This window comes from Amblyomma maculatum, chromosome 10 (genome assembly GCF_055883805.1).
Source record: "Amblyomma maculatum isolate TAMU_Amacu chromosome 10, ASM5588380v1, whole genome shotgun sequence".
NCBI classification, from domain to species: Eukaryota; Metazoa; Arthropoda; class Arachnida; order Ixodida; family Ixodidae; genus Amblyomma; species Amblyomma maculatum.
Window position 1 is genome coordinate 176,890,995 of NC_139353.1, and position 26,374 is coordinate 176,917,368.

The 26,374-nt window shown below is 43.9% G+C and overlaps 2 pseudogenes; one reads left to right on the top strand and one right to left on the bottom strand.

Moving 5' to 3' along the window:
• Positions 1-261: 261 nt before the first annotated feature.
• LOC146177997 (uncharacterized) lies at positions 262-24,450 on the bottom strand (annotated as a pseudogene).
• Positions 14,121-14,735, top strand: LOC146177998 (uncharacterized; annotated as a pseudogene).
• Positions 24,451-26,374: the final 1,924 nt, after the last annotated feature.

The following is a 26,374-nucleotide window of genomic DNA, read 5'->3' on the forward strand; positions in this document are numbered from 1 at the left end:
CTATGCTATGTTCAGCTCAAAAAGTAGTGGGCTATTTGCAGATTTTAAACATTGTTTCATAGACAGCATTCCACAGTCCTCTCGCGCTAATCGTCCCGAGCCCTCCACGTTCGCGACGATTAGTGCGGCTTTCGCACTGATGAGTATCTATATTCAGAACGCTAACCTTTTTTTATCCTTCTTTTCAGCTGTGGTACTGCCTTCATCAAAGCACCATGTTTTCGGAGCGACAAAAAGAATGCGCCACCATATTCGGTCATGATTGCCTTGGACGACACGACGCACATCGTGGATGGAAGCTGCGATTGTCCGGCAGGAAAACTCGCCTGCAATCACTTGATTGCTGTTTTGCGCACTGTAATGCTGTTGCAAGCCAAGGGATTTACAGAGGCGCCTGCTGAGCTGTCTTGCACGGATCTGCCTCAGAAGTAGAGGAGATCCCGCGGTGAAGTCGTCAAAGGATGCTCGCTGCAGTCCGTAGACTGGCGAAAAGTAAAAGAGGGCGGAGCCGTCGCTCCTCGGATCGCGCTACCTAAGGAGCGCTGCATTCATGCTAGAAGTCGGGAGCAGCAAGAACAGGCGAAGCGGCATCTTGCATTGGATTTGCTAGCCAACAATCCCGACAGTGACTTTGCGAAAGGCCTGCTGCTAACCGACGAAGCGGATACAGAACAATCACAGTTCGGGTCTGTGTCTGCTCTGTCTCCTCAAAGTTATCAGCAGTCGATTTTGCCTCATGTTTTCGCCGTTCTGATGTGTGGTGTGGACCCTGCTGCCATCACATCCGAGAAAGACATTCCTCCCCTCAACTTCTTCCAAGGATCTGCCCCATGGATTCCTAAAGTACATCTCAAAGGGAATGTCATTGTTCAGGTAAATTCTTCTTTGAAAAATGGAGGGTAGAGTACAGTTTTTGCATGCTAACGGTGACCTACTTGGATGATGCACCCATATGGAGCAGGTTTTGTCAGAACAAGTTCAAAATTTTCCTAGGCGTTTTGAGATGGCAGTTTGATGACCATAAAAAGCTGGAAACACTCACATTCACAAAACTGCAAATGCTTACACACATGCTTCTGTGCTTTAGTGGGTAGAAACAAAACGTCTATGGCTACCTTGCTTGTGTAGCAACAATGTGGCACATCTGTGCTTATTTTTTAATGTATTTGCTTCTGTAATCTTCCTGGTGCTGCTCATTAGTTCAGGTGCTCTGGATGGCTGCTTTGTTCTTAATGTGTGCTACATTGATTTTTAGCCCATGCAGTGGTAGCTAGTATATTGGACCTTAATAATATTGAGGGCCTAGTTGTAGCATGCTTGCGTGATGTATAGATAATAAACGGGTGGCTCGGTAAAGCAAATCTGTTTAATAGTCATACAAATATTGTGTGTTCAGCTCATAGAAAGCTCGTCAATGGTGAGTACTTACAAAAGTAAAGATGCTAATTGGGCTGGGTGAGGCTCTGTAACAAGGAGCTTGGAAAGACAGAGTGCAGAGGTTGGCACGTTTCTTCAGATCCTTCAAAACAAACACCAGAAAGAGCTGTTGATCTTGGATGCTGGTGTAAGTGTAGATGAATGACAATCATATTGGCTACAAGCAGTCATACTCTACAAAGATGAGCGTAGAGGCGATATTCATATTGGCCTGCTCCATGTGGCAACTACTGCTATGTGGTGATGCTAAGAAGGTAGAAGCAGTTAACGTGTCTGCAAATGATGCTGCAGTATAGATTTTTTTCCTGGTTTTCATGACCTTGGCTACTATTATGCAGGAGCTCCAAGTGACTGAAAAAGAAGCTCGAGTGCTGGAAAAGGACAGCAGACAGCAGGCAAAAAGCGACACATGGCACAAGCAGCGAAAAGTCAGTCACAACTTCCAAGTTTGGCCAGGTGCTAAACCGCCAGTCACCATGGACCAGCAAGGGCCTGCACAATCTCACTGCTAGTAGAGACCTCTCTAGGGTCCCTGCAATCAAGTGAGTACGCTTTCAGTAGTGGTGCACAGAACTCTGACAGTTCGCAAGCAATGAGATATTTTACACAAAATGAGTCTGTGACCATAACTTTTATATTTAAACTTATTTTTTCAGCTACGGGTTCAAAACTGAAGCGGTAACTGCCCAGTGGTATGAAGACGTGCTGAGAAAGATGGGCCATGCTCCTGTTATGACGACGTGCAGACTGCTGGTGAACCCGGCATTCCCATGGTTGGGTGCTTCACTAGACAGGATTGTTTACGATGCTGTCGAAAAGTCTTATGGCATTGTAGAAATCAAATGCCCCTACAGTTTGCGTGGCCTGAAAGCAGATGAACTGAGGGCAGCTGAAACTGATAATGGGACACCACATTTGAAAGAAGACCATGCCTACTACCATTAGATTGTGGGCTAGATGGGTGTTTCGGAGCTATCCTGGGGAGATTTTGTTGTGTACGGTGAAGATTTTATTTTGATAGAGAGGATACGGTTTGAGCGGAGTCGGTGGGAAAAAAATGAAAGGTTCTGGATGAGTTTTATTTTAGTACACTCCTCCCATATCTATCTGGCGTTGCACTGTAAGGTGACTGCCGCTAAATGAAGGCCATTTAGTTTGTGGGGTTTAAAGTGACTGGGGCTATGGAGACGCCATAGTGGAATACTACAGAAAATTAGACCACCTGGGGTTCTTTAATGTGCACTGACTTCACACAGTAAACGAGCGCCTTGCTTTTCACCTTCATTGAAAAGCAGGCCGCTGCGACCAGTATTTGATCCCGCATCCCTTGGCACTGCTAGCACTCTGAAACAATAATGAAGATTCATATAGAGCACCACTCTTCAAATGATATCAAAGCTGCGTAAAGAAATATACACTTCTTAATGCTTGTTAGTCAGTCAACCTTTCCGTTAAGTTAGAGGTATTTATTTTTCAACGAGATGTGACTAGAAATGTGTGCTCTAAATGAAGTCCTTCAGATGCAGCATTTGTTGAGTTCTCATCGCTCATCGTCCTTCAGAAGGGGGGTTTGAAAGTTCGTCAGAATGGCACACACAGTCCACATTTGGTTCACCAAAGGCACCAGGGAGATAGGAACAGGGCGGTCAAATATATGGTAGCCTTTGAATCTCTTTATCTTTCTCTCCACATGTATCCTTATGAAAGCAATCTCCTGAGTTTGCTTCACTTCCTTTGCAGTGAACTGCCCTCGCATTAAGAATGGAGGAATGTTCAGTTTGACTTTTTTTTTTCAAGAGCTCTTCATTCTTGAAGCCTTTGTCTGCCATTACTGAGTCTTCTGTACCAAACGGAAGTTTCAGAAATCCACTTTTGATGACACACTCTTTGTCTGATGTGCAGCCGGTAAAAAGTTTGGACACAAATGACGGCACTCCACTAGGAGCAATTCCTATTAGTCCTTTCAGTCTATGTGTTGACTTGTAGGAAGAATACACCTGTGACAGTGTCACAAAGGACGTTGGCACTTCGCATCTTATTTCAGTGGCATCTAAAATGACGCGCGTTGAAGGATACATGTCTTTAAAGACGGGTGGCATGGTCGCATCAACAGCTGGTCTCGACAACCAAAGTGAAAGTTCTGTTAGCTGTAAGCACATGTAATCTAGCCATGTCGAAAATATATTCGACACTGTGCTCAGTGAAATGTTGAATAAATGGGCAAGGTGCCGGTGAAAAAGGCCCACTCTGAGCTTCACTAGCACAAGGAAAGCTGGTTGTCTGTACTTCTAAGACCGGTACTAGTACTTTCACTGCGCGACATGTTTTCACCAGTTTCACCTACATCTAGAAACTCCAAGAGAGCTAGAAAACGGGAATAGTTTGGGAGACCAGTATAAAACTGCATATCTTCCGTACTATCTTTGAATCTATCAATATCAAATGTACGAGCTTCTTCAACTTTCTCTGCAATTTTTTGTGCCTGAACTAGCTCATTACGGAGCAAGTTCAGTTCATTTTCTTTTGACCTTAACAGCTGCTTGAGATGCTCTATTTCTCTCTTATTTTCCAATTGTTTCATCTTGCTGGCAGCTAGCTGTTTTTCTAGCTCTTCAACAGGTTCTTTGCAAGAGCAAACAGTGTTTTTATCTCTTTTCAAAGGGGATTTTTGCTCGGTGCTGTCTGTAGTCAGTGGGCTATTGAGCCTGCTGCTACAGTTTTCATCTCCTGGGATGTCATCGCTGGCTGCCGGCTCAGAGTATGCTTCCATGGGAGCTAGGTTTTCTTCACTCGAAGACAAATTTTGTCCTCTCTGAGGTGATGTGTCAATGGCATTCCGTTTCCTCTTCAATGGTGGTATGCTCTGAAAAGGGACCCTCGGAGCTGGTGGCTTCCTTGGAGTCTTGGTATCCTTGAACGAAAATATTGATGGTACAGCAAAGTGGTGCAAGTGCCGTTGCCCATTTGCAACATTTGCAACATAATCGCTCTCAAGAAAATAGTGAGAGCAGACCTTTGTTGCTTTTGAAACCTTGAAAAGTGGACCTTCATCACATCTTATGACCACAATCCATTTTCTGTACATGTCTGGTTCCTAAGGAAACCTGTGGTATGAGACCTGAAAATAAAATTTACTGACTTACACTATGCACTGTTGTGACTTTCAGCTGCAGGTTGTCTATACATGCCATTTTAGATAACTGCAGCTTTTTTTTTTTGTAAGCCATCATGCCATTAAACACATACAATTTGTAACTCGCCAACGATTTGGCTGCAAGGTAGGTTCTTCAAGGTTTAATGCTCTGCTTGAGATATGGATGTTAACATCAACATGCTGAAGAGCACGTTGATGTTAGCATTCATATCTCAAGCTTGAAACATGCCTGGCCATAATTTCTAGCAAATCTATCGATTCCAGCCTTGGCAAACGGATTTTCATATTTTTTTTTTCGAAACATATACACCATCTTGAAATGCGGTCCTCGCAGACTTGTCATTATGATGGCTGATGTTGCTTAAAGTACTAACAGCTAAGAACGAGACCCGTTGACTTCTCGCGATCACCTGTCTACAGACTCCTTTTTCGGGCAGCCCGCGACCACCAGGTCGATATCGTCGGGCTGCCCACTTCAGCTTAGTACCGACAAGAAATAAAATGAGGAGCCTGTGTGAGCGCGATAAAACATAATTTAGAACATACCCGGGTACGTGTGCTGCGCGATGTTGTCGGACTTAAAAAAAAAAAGACCTGCAAATGGGCTACACAACTAATATGGAGCTCTTGGCGACCCTCTCTATGGAACCTCATAGCGCGAGTTGTTTTACAACGTTAGATACGACAAGTCGCGCCTTGCACACGCGCGCGTGCAGAAGGCATGAACACTGCGGAAACACAATGGAGGAATCGCTTACTTTTCGTCCTTCTTTGTCGACATGATCATACTGCGTGCACAGTGGAACGCAGCAGTTAACTGGCATGACATAAGCTGGTTTAGGGCAGCCAGCTAGTCAAGAATAAGCAACGAAGTCAGGCAGCCAAACACGGAGAAGCGTCGCGCCGTGCGGACGCACAGCCATACACAACACAACCACGGAACACCTGTCATCCATGATGGCGGCTGCAACGAGCTTCGCGTGCATCAACACAGATGGCGCTGCTCCAGACCAAAAGTGCCGACGGGCAAATCGGGACCATCGAAGGGCACTGAAATATGCCGACAGTGAAACATGCGCCGCAGCCTGGGACCTGTATCTATGTTTGAAGCACGAGGTACAGACTTTAGTGCAGGCCAAGCTTGCGGACCACAACCTGCGTATGATGCATTCACTGTCATCAGATAAAAAGAGTGCATCAGAGAAGTTTTGGAAGTATGTTAAGTCGCTGGATAGGCCTCCCCCACCTACTCCCCCGCTAACAGACCCAGCAACTGGCCGGACAGCGGACAAACTTGGAGAGTTCCTCACAGGCCACTTCACCGCAGTATTTAGGTCTACGGATGATGTCGATCCTCGCCCGATAGACATTGTGCGCACTGTTACCGAAGCTGGGAATCAAAGTACCCAGAGCCAAACCGCTCTACGGTGGGCGGTCTCTAAGCGGACAGTGGAAGGTGCACTGAAGCACATCAGCGCGGCAACAGCCACTGGTCCAGACTGTCTGCCAGTTCGTGTGGTCAAATGCTTTGGGGATGAAGCAAAAGAACAGCTGGCAAGCATCCTCACGGACATCATCCAAGAAGAAGCACCAATCCCGGACGACTGGAAGCATGGTAGGGTTACGCTTGTCCCGAAGCGGGGCGGGGACCCAAGCAACATCAAGGATTACCGCCCCATCACGGTGACCAGCGTGATATACCGCCTTTTCGCTCGTGTAGTTAGGGAGTGGATGGGCGGAGACGAGGGGCGTTCTCACCGAGCTTCAGAACGGCTTCCGCCCCGGGTGCTGACTGGACGACAACATATTCATCTTAACCCAGTGTGCAGAGATAGCGCAGAGAGAGGGGAGGTCGCTGTTGTGCTGCTTCCTTGATGTGGAGAAGGCGTATGATAATGTTCCCCACGCGTCCCTGCTCAGCTGTTTGGCCAGTCTCGATGTGCCAGGAGAGCTCCTATCCACGATCGCTCGGGTATATGCGAACAATATAGTGACCGTCCACTTCGGAGATGCAGTGTCTGCGCCGCTTTCCGTCACCAAGGGTCTCCGCCATGGCTGCCCTATGTCACCACTGCTATACCTGCTCTATGTGTCCAGGATGGAGCGGGCACTAATAGTCATGCCTTGGCTTCCAATTGCGGTTCACCACCTGTGGAATCGACGAAAATCGCCGTCTACCGGGGCTCGCCTTCGCAGATGACTTGGTCATCATGGCAGAATCGCCAGCGGAAATGCAAGCCATGCTGAACATTTGCAATTCGGAAATTGTCTCCCTGGGACTTAAATTCAGTGCAAAAAAACAGCCGTCGTCCGCTTTGCAGGGCACGCCAAAGAGGAAGCAGAGCTGAGGCTTGGTAAAGAGAGGCTGACAGTGCTTACGGAGTACAAATACCTCGGGGTGAAACTCTGTTCGACCAGTGGTAGAATCTGCAGCCTCCAGGAAGAATCGGTGCGAAAGGCAGCTACGCGCGCCCAAGCAATACTCCGCCGACGTTGCCTATGGGGCTGTAACAGATTCGTCATGGTGCGAGACCTGTGGAAGATCGTCCACGTCCCCGGGCTCACATTTGCGAACGCAGTGGTCTGCTATTCGGCGACAACACGCAACTGGCTGGAGCGGCGGCAGCATGAAGTGGGGCGAGTAGCACTGGGCTGCCATTGTAAGGTTGCTAACGAGGCAGTACAAGGAGACCTGGGGTGGTCCAGTTTCGAGGCCCGGGAGGCAGCGAGCAAGCTGGGATACCGCGGTCACCTCATTTCTATGGCACCGGAGTGCTGGGCACGCCGAGTGTTCGAATATTTGTCGGCCACATGCATTAGAACGAGTTGGAAGGCCCGGATCTACCAGCTCGAAAAAAAGTTCCGATTTTTCAAGGACCCCATAGTGGCAGAAACGGCTGGAAAGTGGGCTGCCGAAGTGCGGGAGCGAGTGGTGGAAGCCGAACGCCTGAAGTGGTGCGCCAGCATGGAAGGCAAGGCCACCCTGACTCTCTACCAGAACCACAAGCGGAACATAACTCAGGAGTATCGATACGACAACAGCGTCGGCAGTGCTCTGCTCTTTGAAGCAAGAGCAGGAGCCCTTAAAACGCTTGCCCACCATAGCCGTTACGACGAGACTATTACATGCACATTGTGTCGGCTGTGCGGTGCCGAATCAGAGACGATGGAGAACGTAGTGCTGCGGTGCACATGCCTCAAAACATTGCTCCCAGAGGGCGTTACACTCGCGCAGGCGCTCGATTTTGACCCGCCGGACTGTCCTCCGGGTGGTGGCGAGAGTGGCATGAACAGAACTCCCTTCGTGCAGGCATCCGAAAGGAGACTCACGTAGTGGTGGACAGCAATACGCAAGCCGTAATTTTTTAAATTTTTTTTTGTGTATGTGTGTGTATGAGTTAAGTGTGGTGTTGTGTCTACGGTACTTTGTATTGTTTATGGTATTTTTTTTTTACGACTGCGGCGCCAACATGGTGCCCGCCCGATACAAAGGGTAGAGTCAATAAATCATCATCATCATCATTTTGCAACTCGTCTATAGGGAGGAAGGAGCTGAAGCTTTTCCTATCGATTGCGTCCAGTTGATCGCTGTATGCCGTACAATAACAAAAAGGAATGTTCAGTTATTACACAAAGTTGTATGAGTGATGAAAAAAGTAGCCATCCATTTATTGTGTGCCATTAGTTAATCTGTAAAACGATTTCATTCTCAAGCAATATATATATATATATTTAGAGAGAGAGAGAAATCTGTGTCACATATAGTGCCACTTAGAGTACCAAAGTCAAAGTGCCTTGAACTGTAGCATTTTCAGCTGTTAATTGATGCTCTGTGTATAAAAAATAAGAATGTATTTTTTTTTCATACTAATTATTGGTGTTATCTTTTCACACAGCCCAGCTCATGTTTTCCTCAAATCGAGGAGCAGTGCCAATTTCTCTCAACATGCCATTCCGCGTTGTCCAGCTAGTGAGCAAGGACTGTTTGCTGGGCATTGATCGCAACAAGAACAGAAAATGTACAAGCAGCAGCACGGTAAGGATGATGATGATGATGTTGGATTTTAATGGCGCAAGGGCGACTCAGGCCAAAGAGCGCCAAACTCAAGGTTAACGGTGTACTCAAGTTTGCGTAATGTGATAGTTGTAATGTTTCATGAAGGGATAAAAAACAGTGCTGTATAGGGCCCAAAAATCATTTGCGATGAATTATGAGCTGGGAAAAAAATTTAAGAAAGTATATGTAGATGCTTTAAAAGATCTCATCCATCTTCTCAAGGAGGAACGGGCTGAGACCCACGTCGATAAAAAATTCCATGTAAAAAACCTACTTGTGATAAAAATTTGAGCACCTGATTTAAAGGAAATATTGGATTGTCACCAATAAAAATGGATGGGTGCGCAGGTATTTGAAGAGTGTACAAGGAGGGAAAATGACGTCTCCTTTCTGGTTCCAGTTGTGCACATATAATAAAAACATGAATGACAGTGAGCCGATCACATCTCAAACAGTGCGGTGCAGGAGAGTTAGTTAAAAGATATGTATGCATTGTGTATGTGTGACCAATTCTGAGTCTGCACAGAGCTACTTCTTTGAATCTGTCTTTTTTTGTGGTGTACCTGCCTATGCTTGGCTTTATTGTGCGCAGTTTATTTTCTGTTGCTGTGTCCCATTCCTCTTGCCATTGTTGCCGAATCATGCTTTTTATGTGTGGCTTGAGGTCATGATAAGTTATCTTATCAATGTCTGTGTCATTTCGAAGGGCAGCTGAAGCAGCAAGCCTATCAGCTGCCTTGTTACCCGGTATACAGTGGTGGCCTGGCACCCAACACAGTGTAATTTTAATTTCTAGTTTATGGGCAAACATAAGGGTGTTATAAAGAGAGTTCAGGACTGGGTTCTTATTATGCCATTTCCAAAAGGATAGGGACGTTAAAACACTGAGGGAGTTTGTGTAGATGATCGACATCTGTATTTTATTTTCTATAATGTGTCTCACAGCTAAAAGGATACCATGGCATTCAACGGTAAATATACTAGTATGTCTGTTCAGGGTTTTTGACTGTGAAAGCTGTGGTCCATGTGCTGCACAGGAGACTTGAATATTCATCACAAGTGTACTTCTCCTGAAGTGACATGAAGTGCTGCTGTATGGCAATAGGGGATGCACGTTCGCCCACTTCATGAAACGACAGGTCACAATTAACAGTGTGCATTTCCCAAGGAGAAATTAAGTTTTTTATGGTAGTTGTATGAACACTGGTAACTGGAACGTCCAGATGTTCAATATGAGTGGCAACTCTGATTGGGTATGGTGGTGTCAGAGATGGTTTTCTTGAGAGAACTGCAGTGCTAGTTTTGTCAAGCAGGAGCCGGCGACATGGATGATCTAGTTGGAATAGAACCTTCATAGCATAAGTTACACAAGTAAATTCTCTTCTTCGTTGCAGTGACCATCGGTTCGCCTCGACATAAAGGCTAGCAATTGGGCTAGTTCGAAAAGCACTCGTGGCAAGGCGAAGGCCGAGGTGGTGCACGGGATCAAGCAATTTTAGAGCAGAGGATAGTGCGGACCCATAGACCATCGAGCCATAGTCAATGCGTGATAGAACTACACTACTCAGAAGGCCCAGAAGGCAGTCGCGGTCTGTGCCCCGTGAAAGGTGAGAGAGGATTTTTAGCAGATTCATTGCTTTGAGACACTTCAGTCGCAACAGTTTTATGTAGGCAATGAAGGAAAATTTTTTATCAACAACTACGCCAAGAAATTTATGTTCCTTTTTAAGGGCTAGGCTGTAATGTTGGGGTCGGGTCTGACGCCACGCTGCTTAGAGAAAAGTACACGAACACTTTTTTCAGAGTTAAATTTAAACCCATTGTCATCAGCCCACCTGGACAATTTGTTTACACCTAGCTGAATTTGAAGCTTATCCGGACGTCATCAACATATAGAGAACAAGAAATAGTTTTTGGCAGCACGCTTTTTAGAGAGTTCATTTTGACTATGAAAAATGTGCAACTGAGAACACCACCTTGAGGGACACCATTTTCCTGTATGTAATGCTTTGAGTATGCATTGCCAACACGAACTTTGAAGGATCATTCAGACAAGTAACTTCGTATTGTATTCAACATGTTCCCTGTAATACCAAGAGAGGAGAGGTCGCGGATGATACCATAGCGCCAAGTGGTATCATATGCTTTTTCAAGATCGAAAAAGACAAACAATGTGTGCAAAAGCATCCCTTGCATATGACTCAAATGCAATGAGCTGATCAGCTGTTGACCGCCCAGCTCTAAAACCAGCTTGGTTTTGATGAAGAAGACCATTGTATTCAAAAAAATGTAGAAGGCGGCGATTTACCATTTTTTCAAAAAGCTTGCATAAGCAGCTGGTTAGAGCAATAGGCCAATAACTGGCAGCAAGAGTGGGTTCTTTTCCGGGTTTTAATATCGGGATAATGATCGCTTCCTTCCATGCTTTAGGAAAGCGTCCTGTGGCCCATATTTTATTATACAGGCAGAGCACGGTAAGGAAACTACACCTTAAATAAAATATAAATTATGCACTTTTCTAGACCAGTTACAATTGCTACTCACAAAACAAGGGCATGATCTTTTTCCAGTAAAAATGGCCGCCTAAAATATGAGTAAGATGTCACATTCCCATTGGAACTTCTGCACAACATTCTATTTTGTATTTGAAAGCCTCTTTCATAGGATGTGGTTACCTCAATCAGCAGTTGCCAAACTAAATCTTCTGCATGCCAATTACCACCTATCAGATGACCTCATCAGATTATAGCTAGAGTCCACCAGGGTCATGGTGTTTTCCTGCTCTCTCTTCGTAAACATTTTTGCCAATAACAACCTCCATCTACGCCGTTTTTAACAATTCACTGACTAACATAGCTTGGAGCCAGCAGAAATGCTTTGTGCTTGAATAGCTCCTTAAGTAAAACAAAAGTCTTAACTATATTAGTCCTCACTGTTATACAGTCTTTCACAATGCATTTTAAACACACCCTCAGCATGCTATTATAGAACTGCAAGATAATTATAAAGTTCCTCAGACGCAGTTTGGCATTAATTCTGAACTCCTACTAACACTTCTTAGAAAATATATATGCAGGCAAAAACCTAAATATGTCTTGATGAGCTGCAGATCTACAGATGGTGAACATCAGTGTAAAATGGTATAAGTGGACATTTGTATTGATAACAATAAAATCATATTGTGCCATTTTGACAGATGAAAGCAGCAAATATTATCACGAGTGATTATTCTTTCAGACGAGTTGCCCACCTGACTGGCCTCAAGATGTCTTTGGAAAGAAAAGGATGAGGTTACAGGGAACACAGAAAAAAGGATGCACTGCAAGAATGCACTTACCCCCATATTCAAGAATGCTCCTTAACTTAACACACAAGGAGAACTTTCGGAAGAGGACCAAAAGTATCAGCATTAGAAAAGGATGACGCGGGTTTCAGAAATGACCCTGCACTCCATCTCAAAGCAACCTTTCAAAAGGACCGCTTTTCTGGTTAAGAAAGTAGCATGGGATCGAGGCTATGAAATTTTGCGCTCAACAATCCAAAGAATACACACATATTAGGTAATTTATTTACAAACAGAGGTTTAAAGAATGCAAATTGGCGATTTTAAAACAATCTAAACAGTCTCGCAGCCAGCGGTATTGCTTTAGCCATGCTTTAGCGGCTTATATTGGTGACATCTCTGTTCAGTCTGGCCACAACGCACAAGCCGTCAGTATAGCGTCACTTGCTCCATGCTCGCTATTTCGACCGTCCATGTCGTTTGTTTGTTCTTAAACCTCGCATCTTCGTACGTGCTAGACTTTCCTTTTTCATCCATCCGGTTAATTGTTATCAGTACTTTTTTTATCAGAAAGTGGAAAAAAGAAAAGTTAATTTCACTGAGCAAGAGCGGGCAATTCTTCTGGAGCTGTTGGAAAAACACAGGCCGGTAGTTGAAAACAAAAAAACAGATGCCGTGAGCGCGAGCAGGAAGCGGGCAGCTTGGCTCGCAATTGAGAAAGAATTCAACAGCCGGCATGGAGAAGTGGAGAAAAGAAAAGGCCGCCTATTCCCACGAGCTTTTCGCTACAGGTATGTTTGCACGCTCCGTTTTTCTTTCGGTACGTATGAAACGGCAGATGATGGACACGAGCGGCTATGAGCACAACGCTGCTTATCTGGCCTTGAGAATTCAGAGCTGACGGGCGTTTAAATTCTGTTCGCATCTGCCGCAAGATGCGTCCTTCGTGGTTGCCGCTTCATCTTGTCTGATCGCTCCGGTCTTCACAGCTGTGCCGTTGTATTTGCTTTGCTGGTTATCGTATTACGTACACGAGAGCGCGCGATCAGATAAAAAGGCCGTTGCGTGTATACGTTAAACGCGTAAGCGCCCGGTTTTTTTCTTGGCAGGATGCGATCTCTAGTGATCGAGCTAAGTCGGCAGAACGAGATTGTTGCTTGTTGGCTGAACAGTCCCTGATTGTCTCTAATGGCCGCCGCCAGGCAACATGTCAGAATAAAAACTGGATGACTGCATAGCGACAGGTCTGGAAGGACGCAGTGGTAGCCAGGCATGACCGGTTTTAAAAGATGCGGTACAGCATAAATTGCTAGGGTGAACATCTCCGATTGCATTTTTGTCCTGCATATTTTCACACCAATTTGTACTTGCCAATACAGAAGGTTCTGGTTCAGTCTATCGCAGTGATACCTCCTTCTGTACAACTTGCATCCTTTGAGACAGTAAAAAAGAGGCAATATCAGCTTTGCATTTAGACTGGCTTGCACGCGATATCATGAAGCTCCAAACTTGAGGCATCTGCAAGGCACTTAGTAAGTGTCGGCAAACACTGTGAATGCCATATCACAAGCCCATCCTGCCTATCCAAGTAGAAACTAAATGTTTCAATTAAAAATGCTCTTCTCACTGTTTACAGCACCAACAGCTAGGGAACTATCCATTTAGATCCACCCTGTGTAACATGTTATTGCAACTTGATAAAGGCACCAATAGCTAAGGACAGAAAAGCACAAGTGAAATAGGTGCTTGGGTTGTGATAATATTGGAGTGCTACAAGCAAAATATAAAAATTTCACTCGTGCTCTTTCCTGCTGTATCCTCTTATTTTTTACATATTGTAACAGGTATTGCATAAATGTTGCTCTTAAAATGAGAATGACCAACTCTGTCTCTTTTTTTCTGTGTTTTAGGTGTCATCTGTGTAGCATGCCGCTATCTAAGGAAGAGACTACAGACAAGTGTCGGCTCAAGACAAAGCCTCTGAAGAGGAACATTCCTATGCACCTGAAGCTGGCTCGGCAAAGCGCCTCGCGTCACGTGTCAGCACACTTCAACAGGTAGTTTCCAAGATGAAAAATGAAAATTCAAAAATCACCGAAGAATCCTTCAAGAGCAAACTTGAAATGCTGTCACAAAAAGAGGCTGCTATTCATATGTTTGCAGCAGCTAAACGTAAAGGCATGCAAGGAATGAACTACACAGAGAGCTGGATCCTCGAGTGCATAATACTGAAAATGAAAGGACCTAAACTGTACGAGCACATGCGCAAGCAGAACATTCTTGCACTCCCAGCAAAGTCAACGCTGAGCAGTTTCCTAAGTCCTACAGGACCGGATTTGGCTTTAATGCCAAAATATTTAGAGTCCTCAAGGAAAAAACAAGCATGATGGATCGTTTCAAAAGACATAGCGGATTGCTTGTCGATGAGATGAAACTTTGCGAAAACCTTGCAGTTAATTCCGCTGCATTCATTGAAGGATTCGTTAATCTGGGCTCCTTCACACCTGAGACTGACAAACACACGGTATGTGACCATGGTATGGTCATTTGTTTTGTGCCGTTTGTCGGAAAGTGGACGCAGATCCTTGCCGTATTTGCCACTCATGGAAATGTAAAAGGAAACCTGCTAACGAAGATTATGATGGAAGCAGTTATCCTTGCAGAAAATGCAGGGCTGTTTGTTGACTTTATCACTAGTGACGGTGCAACATGGAACAGGAAGATGTGGTCAATGATTGGAATTGGAGCACACTCTCTCACTCACAAAGTGCAAGGTGCAGCACCCAGTTGATGCAAGCCGCTGACTTCACTTTGTGTCTGACTTTCCGCACCTCATTAAGTGTCTCAGGAACGGGCTCCTGAAGAGCAACTTCAACAATAACATAGCTTAATTTGTTTTCGTTACCTTTCACTCTGCAAGCAGGCCTTGTTTATAAGTCTAGGCATGTATGTTGTAGAACTGGCTTGTCATTTGTACGTGTGTGTATGTCGCAGGTATCCCTTCGTCAGCTGCGTAAGGCACTGGAACTTGATGGCTCAAATGTCGCTCTTCAAGCCATGGCGGGAATTACAAGTCGTCACACCAATTCCAACAACTTCGAAAAAATGAGTGTCTTACGCGTTCCAACTGTTCAGCGACAAGGTCTTGGGCTGTATCAGACAGAGGTGGAAAGCACCTGTGGAAGGATTCAACCAGTGCTTATCTTCATTGGGTAAGTTTACGCACAATATTTTTTCTAAAATGCAATTCCCTCACTCTGCAGAAAAAATTACATAGCTATTTATTTAACCAAGAACTGTATTTTAGAAAATAAATTCTTGGTGGATTTTATTTTTTGGCAGGATGATCCGAGACGTCGTTCAAATAATGACATCCAGATTCCCAAGCCAAGCCTTGCGGCCAGACTCGGCTTCTGAGGAAAAGCTGCTTTCGTTTTTGGCGTACCTGACCGAATGGGAGCTGCATGCAGGTGGTCGAGGCGGCTTCCTATCTGTATCTACTGCTGTTGGCCTGAGAGTCACGGTAGCAAGCGCTCTGTCTTTGCTGACCTACCTGACGAAAAATGTCAGCTACAAGTACTTAATGACTTCAAAATTGAGTCAGGACCCAGTCGAAAATCTCTTCGGTATAGCACGACAGTCAAGCGGTTGCAATACTTATTCGCCGCATCTCCACACGTCGTAGAGGCATGATGGAGGATGACCTCTGCCGGCTAACACGCATTCCTCGTTAGCAGGATAGTATACTCCTATCCCTACTATCACCTTCGCCGAAAAGATGAGGCAGTTAACAGCATCATCCACTCGGTGTACAAAGCTGCCCTAGGGTTGCCCCAATATGCTAGCACACGACACCTCCTCCAACTAGGGATTTACAACACTATTTCCGAACTTATAGAGGCACACAAGACAGCCCAAATTCATCGCCTCTCCAGGACAAATCACGGCCGTCTCATCCTTGACCGGTTAAACGTCAACCCAATAGGCGATCCCCATCCCACAGCCTCCCTCCCGACATGTGTACACAGCCGCCTCGTTGTCAAACCACTACCAAAAAACATGCTCCCTGGCCGACACGACGCGCGCCGTCAACACAAAGCCAGGGCACTCGATGAAACCTACCAAATAAACTTCCACTGTGGGTGAAGGGAAAGGATACAAAAATGTCTAACTTGTGCAGCACCAAAAGGAAACCAGTGGTTCCGCCGTACGTGCACCATTTCTCACATGGGTTGCGAAATTTCGCCAATCGGTATGATGTAGGCACAGTAATATCGCCCCCACAAAATTGTCTGGTGTGTGCGCTTTGGTTAGAAGACAGGCAGACGCGTTAAAGAGTGAGCACCGCTGCTATGTTAACCATAAATCTAGGTACGTACAGTGCAGAACATTGGTAATTTACAAAATTCCCCTTTCTTGTGAAAAATACTACATAGGGCAACCATAAATCTAGGTATGTACAGTGCAGAACACTGGTAATTTACAAAATTCCCCTTTCCTGTGAAAAATACTACATAGGGCAGACTGGCCGTTGTTTGAATGTCTGCCTCTGAGCATAAGAATTCTTTAACCCCAACAGTACAAGACAATTTTCCCAAACATTGCTCGAAATGTAAATGCCACCCCATTTTTGATAAAACTGTCATGCTTGGCACATCGCGTAATCAACGCACAAGAGAAATGATCGAGGCGTACCATATCACAAAAGGAGGGAACAAGTGTGTTAGCGAAGCATCCATTAACTTAACAAAAGTAGAGATTATTTACCTTAAATCAGTTGTTAAGTTGTTTTTTTTCCACGTGTTTTGTGTATCTTTCCAGACTTGCTTTTTCCACATCTTTTGTCAATTAATCTTCTTTCCCATGTCTGATAATTTTTGTTTTGCATAGTATATATTTTGTTAGCATTTCCAATAAGAAATCAGTTGTAAGCACTCGTGTGTGTATCTTTTATTTTTTCCTTGTCTTCTATGCGATATGTTTCCCAAAACTGAATAAAAGCTATGGGTATTCCTGTACACACAGTTTCTGGCTGTATGTCAAGAGTTATTTGTATGCGGAGAGGAGGGCTGTAGAGCCACATATCCCCTATATATCTTCTTAACTTCATTGGGGGGCCAATGCATTGGTTAATTTGCAAAATCACCCACTGCCCCTGCCCCCAACTTCGGATTTTCAAAACTGAAAAGCAGGTAGACATACAACTGTGGTTATATAGTAGACATGGTATACTAGCTAAAAATGCCAGGTTTTTAATGAGGTGAGCAGTCAAAAAATGTATTCCGAAGCAATGATTGTGGAGGTATACTTGATATGCACAGTACGATAATAAGCACAGTTGCTTGCTCGTAGGTAAATCAGAATATTGCACATTTTTTAGTTACATTTTTCGTTGCTTCAAACTTAGTCAGCTTAGCACACTGCGTCTAATTTATTTTAGTGTGCCACTGCATGTAAAATTAATTATGTATATCTTGTGATGCTTATTTGATTGTTCATGGAAACGTATTATGAGGGCCAGAGCTTCTTCACCCACTGGTGTAATAAAAAGTTCTATTCTCTCTATGAATGCCGCAGATCCCTTTTTTTTTTGCACTTCCCTGTCAGTATGCAAAAAACTTGTTAGGGTTGGTTAAGTCACTGAAATTGACTCACTTGTGCATACAATAACACTGCTGGTAGTAGCACAGTGCATGTGCTCATCCCTGACAATCTTTGTCTCGTCTGTTGGAGCAGTTACATAGGCATGATTTTTTAGTATTTCATTTCATTTGTGTGCTAACTTGAGTATTTGGTTTGGGTTGTTTTGTGAGGTTTAACATTCCAGTACGGCTCAGGCCATGAGAGATTCTGTAGTGAAGGACTCCGGAAATTTCGGCTACCTCGAGTTCCTTATACAAGGACATGTATGCTCAATGCACAACCTGACGCTGTATTTACTTTGTTTTGACTTTCTTCAGCATTCAAAAACATGTTTGGTCCTGGCATATACTGCAGAAGTACTTGACTCCTTTAGTGCACATTGAAAGGTGAGGAGAACTTTGTCAAGCTGCTTGTAGTAGCATTGCCTGTGCTTATTCCAACCACTCCTCCTCACCTCAGCTGCTGGCATAGTTTTTGTTTTCCAGCAGATAAACCTCTTTAGCCAAATGTTTTTTAGCGATTAAACCTTACAAATGAAATGAAACCTTTTTCATTCCATTACTTTACCTATTTGCTATAGTCTCCCTATCTGAATAAGCCTGACATTACTGACCATTGGCTAGGTCGTGCGCATTTGGGTTTTGAATGAAAAACAACTGTAAACATCTACCGGTAAAAAAAAATCATGGAATTGCTTAAAACCAAATAACAGTTTTTGGCATGTTCATGATAGCCTAGGACCCATTCTTGAACTTCCTTCAGAGTAGAGAAATGGGCAGCAGGTGCTCAAAAAAGTGTCCTAACATTGGGGAGACGTTTAAGCCCTGCCTCACCAGCCACTGAAACGCATCTGCTAGCATCTCCATCGCTATAGCAATGGGCCATTTGGAGAAGTCTCTAAGTTAGCTACTCCCCAAGGAATGTTAAGAATTGTAAAGTACACAAGGAAGAGCTTGTGTATACCTCTCTTGGTACCTAAAGGATTACAAATTTTAACTTCACCAGCATACAAAGACAAATATATGGTTTCTGTTTCTGAAGTGGCAAGCACATCTTTCATGTGCTTGCCACTGTACCATCTCTGAAATCCTCCAAAATTTCAATGTCTTTCTGGTACTGTAACTATGACAACTGTAATGAGTAGAACACTGCGTTGGCAATATCTGGCACTTCAAGAACGTTCTTTAGCACTCCTGCTACTGGCACATACTGAAATGTTGGCACGCTTTCTGGCGTAAACTTGAACTCTTGCCTTGCTGTATATGGCAGATTCTGTCTTGCATACAGTTCACAACTGTATTTGGATTTACAGCACAAAAACATCTCGTCGACAAAGTCACAGATGAGCAGCTTATTGATCTCTTCATTGAAAGTGAAGCTTGGCGGCATGTTTCGAAATGTGACAGAAAACTCTTGCAGTGTTTCTTTCAGAAGGAACCTGAAATCAGTGTCTGCTGCCGAGTACGGGATTTTGTACTCCTCCGATAGTTTAAAAAAATATGAGCACAGTTTCCTTTGCGCACGGGCAAGAAACTGCGAGAAGGCATCTTCGCTTAAACGACGGTGGGTCTCGTGCGATGCGTCGACATAGGTTTCATCAACAGTGATGCTACTAGTGCCTGCTGAAGGGGGAGATGAATGAGAAGTATCTGCTGCCGTCCAGTCTCCACTGCCCGTATCCATGCGGCTAGTGCCGGCATTATCTGAGTCTTGCGGCAGCACATGATACCACAGCGCTCTGGTGACATCTGTACACATGCTTTTTCAGGGAATCAACAACAGCCTACGTTTTCAGGCACCCCCCGATGCCGCAAATCACGCAAAAGTTCGGCTCCCAGCTGTGCGCATCACGAATATGCGTCAGCAACGGCATATATTTGGTGTTGAAAAAGGCACACCTCTGGCAGCGATATAGCGGCATTTGCGACGGAGCCGCCATTTTAAACAATATGACATCTGCCCACGACCTACTTACTGTATCTGGAATACAGTATAGGTTGTGCATCTGCCGCGCCAACGCAAAAACCAGTGAGCGGCTCGAGCAACACAAGTTTTTCACTCTGTCGCTCGCCGTCGAGTTCGCTCAATAGCTAAATCCCTTGCACTTGAATCAGCAGAGGTTGGCAGTTGTACTTGCGAGTGTGTGCAGAAACCTTTTTTTTTGTGCAGAAGAGCTGCTAAAAGCCTATCCTGTTGCTGCTGTGCAAAGTTTTATATTACTACCCCACGGGTACATAGCACATCACTTTGTGGTTAGGCCTGAATGCTATAAGTTTTCTACTAACCTCTGCACTGTGTAAATATGTGCTACTTATTGCACTCACTATGTAATTTAGTAGAAATTATTTATGTTCCAGAACCACATAGAATGGTTCTCTTAACTGCTTATTGCAAGAGCTGATATATTGCTGTCTAAAGAACCTTTTTCCCTCAAGTACATGGGCTTCGTGGCTTCGTAGACGTTGGCAGGTCAAAGTTTTTCAATACATAGGGACTACACAAGTTATGTGGTGTGGATGGACATGTCCTACTGTATATGTGTGGTGGTGGTATTTAGTGTATGACTGTGACTATGTGGTGTATTGGCTTGTCCAGCGTGGTTTGAGTTACTGGGCAAAGCAGAGGTGTGGAGTAACAAGACTGTAGAATTTGTGACTGTCATGTTTGGACGATGTTTATGGTCTGCGAGGAAGAAAGTGCCACTATCCCCTTGGCAAAGAAGAGGAAGATGAGATGTACCTGAGTGTAGAAGAGGAGGAGTGGTGAAGAGGAAGTGTTTTCAGATTCTTATTACAGTTGGTAGTGTGCACGGGTGTTTGTGTATCTTCTCTTGTGTTTGTGTTTGTTGTGCCACATTTCTGAATACGAAGTAGTCATCAACGTTATTTTTTAAATCGTCTTTTTCTGAAAAGTGTGGTGCCACTAGGCAGTGCTCAGAATCACTATTTCTGTAAAAGCAGCAGGGCTATCTTCGTTATTGTCTAGCAGTTCCAGTTGCTTAATGGTTAATGCGCTTAACTGTTGAGCTCATGGACGTGAGTTCGACTGCGATGGCCACATTTCACTGGAAGAAAACGCGGGCTGTCAGGGCATCTTAAAGAACCCTCGGTGATAGAAATTATGTAGAGCCCTTTGCTGTGGGTTCTTCATAGCCTGAGTTGCTTTCCCATTCCATAAACCAAACCAGTTAAAGAGGCAGTGCAAGGTGATTAAGAAAACAAATTTACTTATATATTTAGAATACCCAACAGGATTCTGTACAGCGTAAGCAGAAAAAAGGGTTGTATAACATACACACAAATGGTGACAAATACAAAAGAACTACAACAAAAATGTAACATTATGCAACATAAACGTTACGCACATACTTACAAAAGACTTCACAATAAGTGATTGAGGCAATGACGCTAAGAAGATCATTCCCGAGTGAAGCTGCATTTCATAAAAAAATGCAGCTGAGCTGAAAGCATATCTTGCCAAAAATGGGTCTAAAGGGCCCATGAAAAGCTATTTACTAAAATTGGAAACGTCCAATAAGTATTCCATCAATTCTCTCTGGAACGCACACTTTTTTAAACTACGTTCATTACCATTGGTCATATTGCGTGTTAGAAATGTTGCTCCTTCTATTCCTCCACAACTCAGCCCATGCTGGCATGCAGCAGAAAATGAAAACAAGTCTCCATTCACTCCACCAAGCTCTGTCCATCACATCACTTGGGAGCCTGCAAGCTCCGATGAAGTCACTGGGAAGGGAACACACAGGGGGTTGTTACCATAACCGGTTATGAGTGGTCGCCAGGAGCAGTTTTTAAAAATTATTTTTTAATTATATGCTTTATGCAAAGGCTTCCAATTTGATTCAAATACTCAGAATGATCAACTTTATGGATATATTGTATTACAGTACCATTTCAAGGGCCCTTTAATGTGGACTGATTATGAAGCTATTTGGGCGTGCTGTGCAGATTTTAATGGGGAAGAGAGGGATGGCTTTGTTGATTTGGCACATTAAGGAGGAAACAAATGCCTTGCTATGGATTTCGGGAGAACGAGTAAAACATTTTGTAATTTTGTGGCTTGCATTTCGGTTGTAGTTATGCAAAATAAAACAGGCAGCCCTATGTTGCATGGATTTGATTACTGTAATTAAATAAGTTTGGTGAGTTCTAGCGGAGGGCAGATAAATTTAAAAACTGGGTGAGTTGTGAAGGTTCTGGCAAAAATAGACAAGTGTTCACTGGTTTATCACAGATAACAGAGACAGTGTTGACCTCTACAAATAACAGGTGATATGCAGATCAAAATACTTGTGGGATGAAACCTCTGATACAGCAGTGTTACTCATGAGTAATAGAATGTTTAATTGCTGCCCAGACCTGTTTCAAAATGAAGCATACATTTCTTCAATTAAAAGTGCAGCTTGTGCTTTATGGTGCAGGTGTTGACTTGGGTTTTGTGAAAGTGTCAACAGCAGTAAAGTGATGGCGTATTCTTTCAGCATTTAATCTCCATTACTGAGTGTGTTTCCTAGAGTTTTATAAATTGCCGCCAGTTGGTGAAGTAAGAATGGGACGATACACGGCGCACTGCTAGCCTGTCACTGAGAGCTTCAAAACAGATGAGAATATGGAATTGCAACTGTCAGTTAATTTAGCTGAGAAAGCATCCTACACTGTGTGCATGAACCACCATTTATGTTGTGGACATATGATACATTATGAGTTGGACAGAAGGATGTCTTCCTGGAAGAAAAGGATTTGTTATGAGCAAGACATTTTTGCACGATTCCAAAACACTTATTTTATAAAAATTTGGCGTACTTATGAGCGAAAATTTCAGTCATGCATTATTAGATTTTCTCATTTCACTATGTATCAATTCTCTTCCGTACTATGTTACTCTGATTTGCATTGTGTAATTTACCGGGAAATTTCAAACTCTGATCAGTTTTTAACTACACAACCTTGAGGTGCACATCCCTTTTTGTTGTTTGAATAGCTAGATAGTAGGTTCTTTTGGTGCAGTGGCAGGCAAATCAACAAACATATGGAGTGCTTCGAGCTGTACTTTCATTTCAACAGATTATATACAAGGTGTTTAAGAGAAGCCAGCCACTAATTTAAAAAGATTCTTTGTGAAGTATGTAGACATCTTCTGCAGCATCGTAACACCACTGTTGGCAGGCATTAGAAAATGGGAATAATCTTAAGTACCCAGCTGTTTAACTAATATCTGATAAAAAACTTTTCAACTATTACAGTTAGGCATCTGGCCCTGCCAGGCTGGCGCATTGGTTAGGGCTCGACTGCTGTGCTTAAGGAGGTGGTATTGAATCCTGGCCGCTGCAGCCACTTTTCAACAGAGGCAAAAAGCAGACCTCCCGTGTGCTTAGTGATATCAGTGCATGTTAAAGAACCCCAGGTGGTCAAAATTTCTGGAGCCCTCCACTATGGCGTCTATTCTGAGTTTGTGTCGTTACTGAAACTCGCTATCTTCCTGATCTCTAGTCATCTCATTGGTGGACACACTTGGGTGGATGTCAGTGAGTAATTACTCCCTTATTAACTTAGACGTACCTCCTTTGCCAAAAGTAACTGAACAGCCCAGCCGGTCAGCGGAGCAAGCATAGGGACGAGTGTCGACGTGGCAGTCATCGTCGTTGGGCGGTGCTCCCCAGCTGCGAGCGTAAGCTTGCTGACACAAGGATGCTTCCTTGCTATCTTTCTCGAGATGATAAAATGTAAGCGGGTAGCATGTGCAGCGTCCGTTTTTGTGCCTTAGAGCGCTGTGCTAGCCATGGAGGGCACTGTGCACAGTAAAACTCACTTAATGCTCATTTATAGCTGGTACCGTGAGGCTGCACTCTTCGTTGGAATACCTAGCGCGTTTAATCCAGTACACAGCTCCTGCAGGTAAAATGATTTGGACAGTAGTTCTTTTTTCTCTTATTTGGTATTTTAGCACAGTGAGATAGGGTATGGATATTGAAACATCAGTCTGGATTTCCCCGCTATTTCTAGCCTTAGATTTTGACTTTGTTGAGCTAGAGAGAAACAAAACTAGGCAATATTTCCACTGTTTTAAGTGCAGCTATTCTTTTTTATGTAATGAGGCAAATCCGCCAATGTTGCATTTGCCGCCGATTCCTAACGCACAGAAATGCCTAACAGTTTTCGCGATTGTAACGAAAAACTGAATGCTGGAAAATCTGAGCAGAGATTGCAACTCCCTAAAAAATATTTAGCAATAGCGAATGAGTGATGTAAATGTTTCTTAGCCTGTGACCCCCCAAAAACGCCTTGCTACTATGAGTGCCTATGAAATTTTTCTTCTATTTGCATTGAAACCTCTGAAGCTTCTCCTTATTGCGACCAGGGAGTTAAGGGGGAAGTCTCAGGTTTGCGAGCAGCTTGATCTTGAGTTGTGCTTGAAGGTTCCATTCCAGGAACTTATTTAACGACAAACTGATGGCAGCACTGTGCCAGAAACTACCAATCAAGTGGCTAAGTAACAGCAAGTAACATAAAGTTTGCCGTTCAAATGCTGCATGTCAGACTTTCTCTTAATTTCCAGAACATATTGCTGTTGCGCTGGTCTGATATAGAGGGTTTACAAAAGTACGTCTGGCAACTGTGAGCGGCACCCTGATCCCGCGCTGGCCGCCATATTTTGCTCGCTCTATCCGTTCGCTTCGTGTCCGTCTGTCAGCGCTCGCCATTCTGTTCGCGCTTTTCACGTTTTAACCTAGTGTGCTGTGCTTGGACCTCTGTTCGGTCCCTGGCGGTTTCTGTTAGAGATGCCTAGATGCGTATTTTGACAGCCGAGACGTGGCGGAGCCCACCGGCTGCGCTGCCGAGCGCTGTTACAAATTGCTCTACGAGTCGTGCATGCCCCCCCCTCCCTCGGCAATCCGCGTCATCCCTATCCAGGTACAGTATCCAGAGTTCCGTAATGTGGATTTTTTTTTGTCTGTGCGCCTTTGCTGTTTACTTAAATGCCTATGAGAGATCATCGCGAGTTTGCTTGGTTTGCGCAATCACCGTCGCTCATCCCACTGGAAGATACTTGGTCGGTGAAATGAGCGAGGATGCATTTTATTTTATGATAAAAGGATCATGCGTAATTTGACGTAAGTTGGACTGGCGCTTAGCACTTTCCTTCCCATGCTGTCGACGCAGCAGTTGGCATTAGTCTCGGAAATAATCGGGGGCTGCGTAAAAAACAAAGTGCCATGGTAATTTGTGCTTCGTGATTGAATATTGATTGGTGCGCGATAGGCGATGTCGAGTTAATAAAATCTTTGTAATTAATTGATCAATTGATGAAATAAAGAAATGAAAAAAAGGAAAAATTGGAAAGTAAGGGTTTAAAGGTGTCAATGAAAAACCAGTGCTTGGTGACGCTCAGGAAGAAAATTTAGAATGTGTAATTGATTAATTGAAATAATTGAAGAATGTGTTCAAAGTGTCAAATTGCTCAGAATGGAAAGCCGATTGTTGCTGACGCATGCGTATTGGTGTATAAAAAGATAAAACGTCAAATAAAATAAAAATTAAGAAATGATAGAAATATAACATAACATACATAACATAGAAATATAACATACATAACATAATATACTACACTTATGTGTAGTATGTTACTTTTGATGAATTCATATTTCATTGCATTGTATTCTTTTCGCCCCTCCTGCTAGGGCCTGCAGTATTTGGTAAATAAAATAAATAAATAAATGAGCTAAAATATAACACGCGAAGAAAAAAAAACATCATGCGCGTGTGTGTATGAGAGAGAGGCACTATCGCGTTATACCTTTAACGGCGGAGCTTAAGTGACCCCCTAATTTTTCTATAACGATATGATGTAATATAAATCTGATTTTATGAACACAGCCAGTTGCACAAAACACAAACACTTCGCAGTAATGTGAGTTGACTTTTCAAATTTCTTTTCGTTTCAACCGAGTTCTTCCTCCCCCGAGTTCCTCAAAGCTTCCAATGTCAGCGCTTTCATATGAGATTACGGCTTCAAATGTTTACTTTCTGACAGAGGGAATAAACAAGAAATCGACATATTTAAAAAATTCCAGTGAATTTCAGGTAGCAGTGAATTAGCGATCCATCAGGTGACTCGAAAAAACTCAAAAGTGAAGCGCACGCTTCATTATTTTATCGGCCGCGCAGGCAGGTATAAAACCTGAGCTGCGCGCTCTGGACGTGGACCGATCGAAACGGGCTGTACGTGAGCATGTTACAACACACTAGTGGGATGTCATCTTTTCCTGCTTTTCTAGACGCCGCGGGTTTGGCAGCCGCTTGCTTTTGCAGCATGAAACACGCACCTCGGGCGCACTAGACAACCGTATTGCTCTCTGCATCAAGCACTACCATTTCGTACGACTGTAAAAAGTAGTTTCGGTAATCATGCCCTGGTAAATGTAACCTATGTATCAAACAAATGTTTCAAAGAACGTATTTGCACAATAGCATTCGTTACACATGCATTGCTCCTTCTCTCATGTCCTCCATCGACCAATAAGTTTATCCTTCAAGTTCACAAGGATCCATAGCGCACAAAACAATTTAACCTTGCTGTTTTAGGTGATAGCACATTCTGTGAGCGAGCACAAAGTCAGAGGGACGTGCAGTAATGCTTTACATGATGCAAGTGACCCTTGTAAAGCCGATTAGGACTGCAAATGAACGGTTGTATACACGCGTATACCTGATTCCGTGCGCGTCTACGACGGTGCGCTGGCTGCAGAAGGGCAAGCAACAACATGCTGGCATCATTCCGA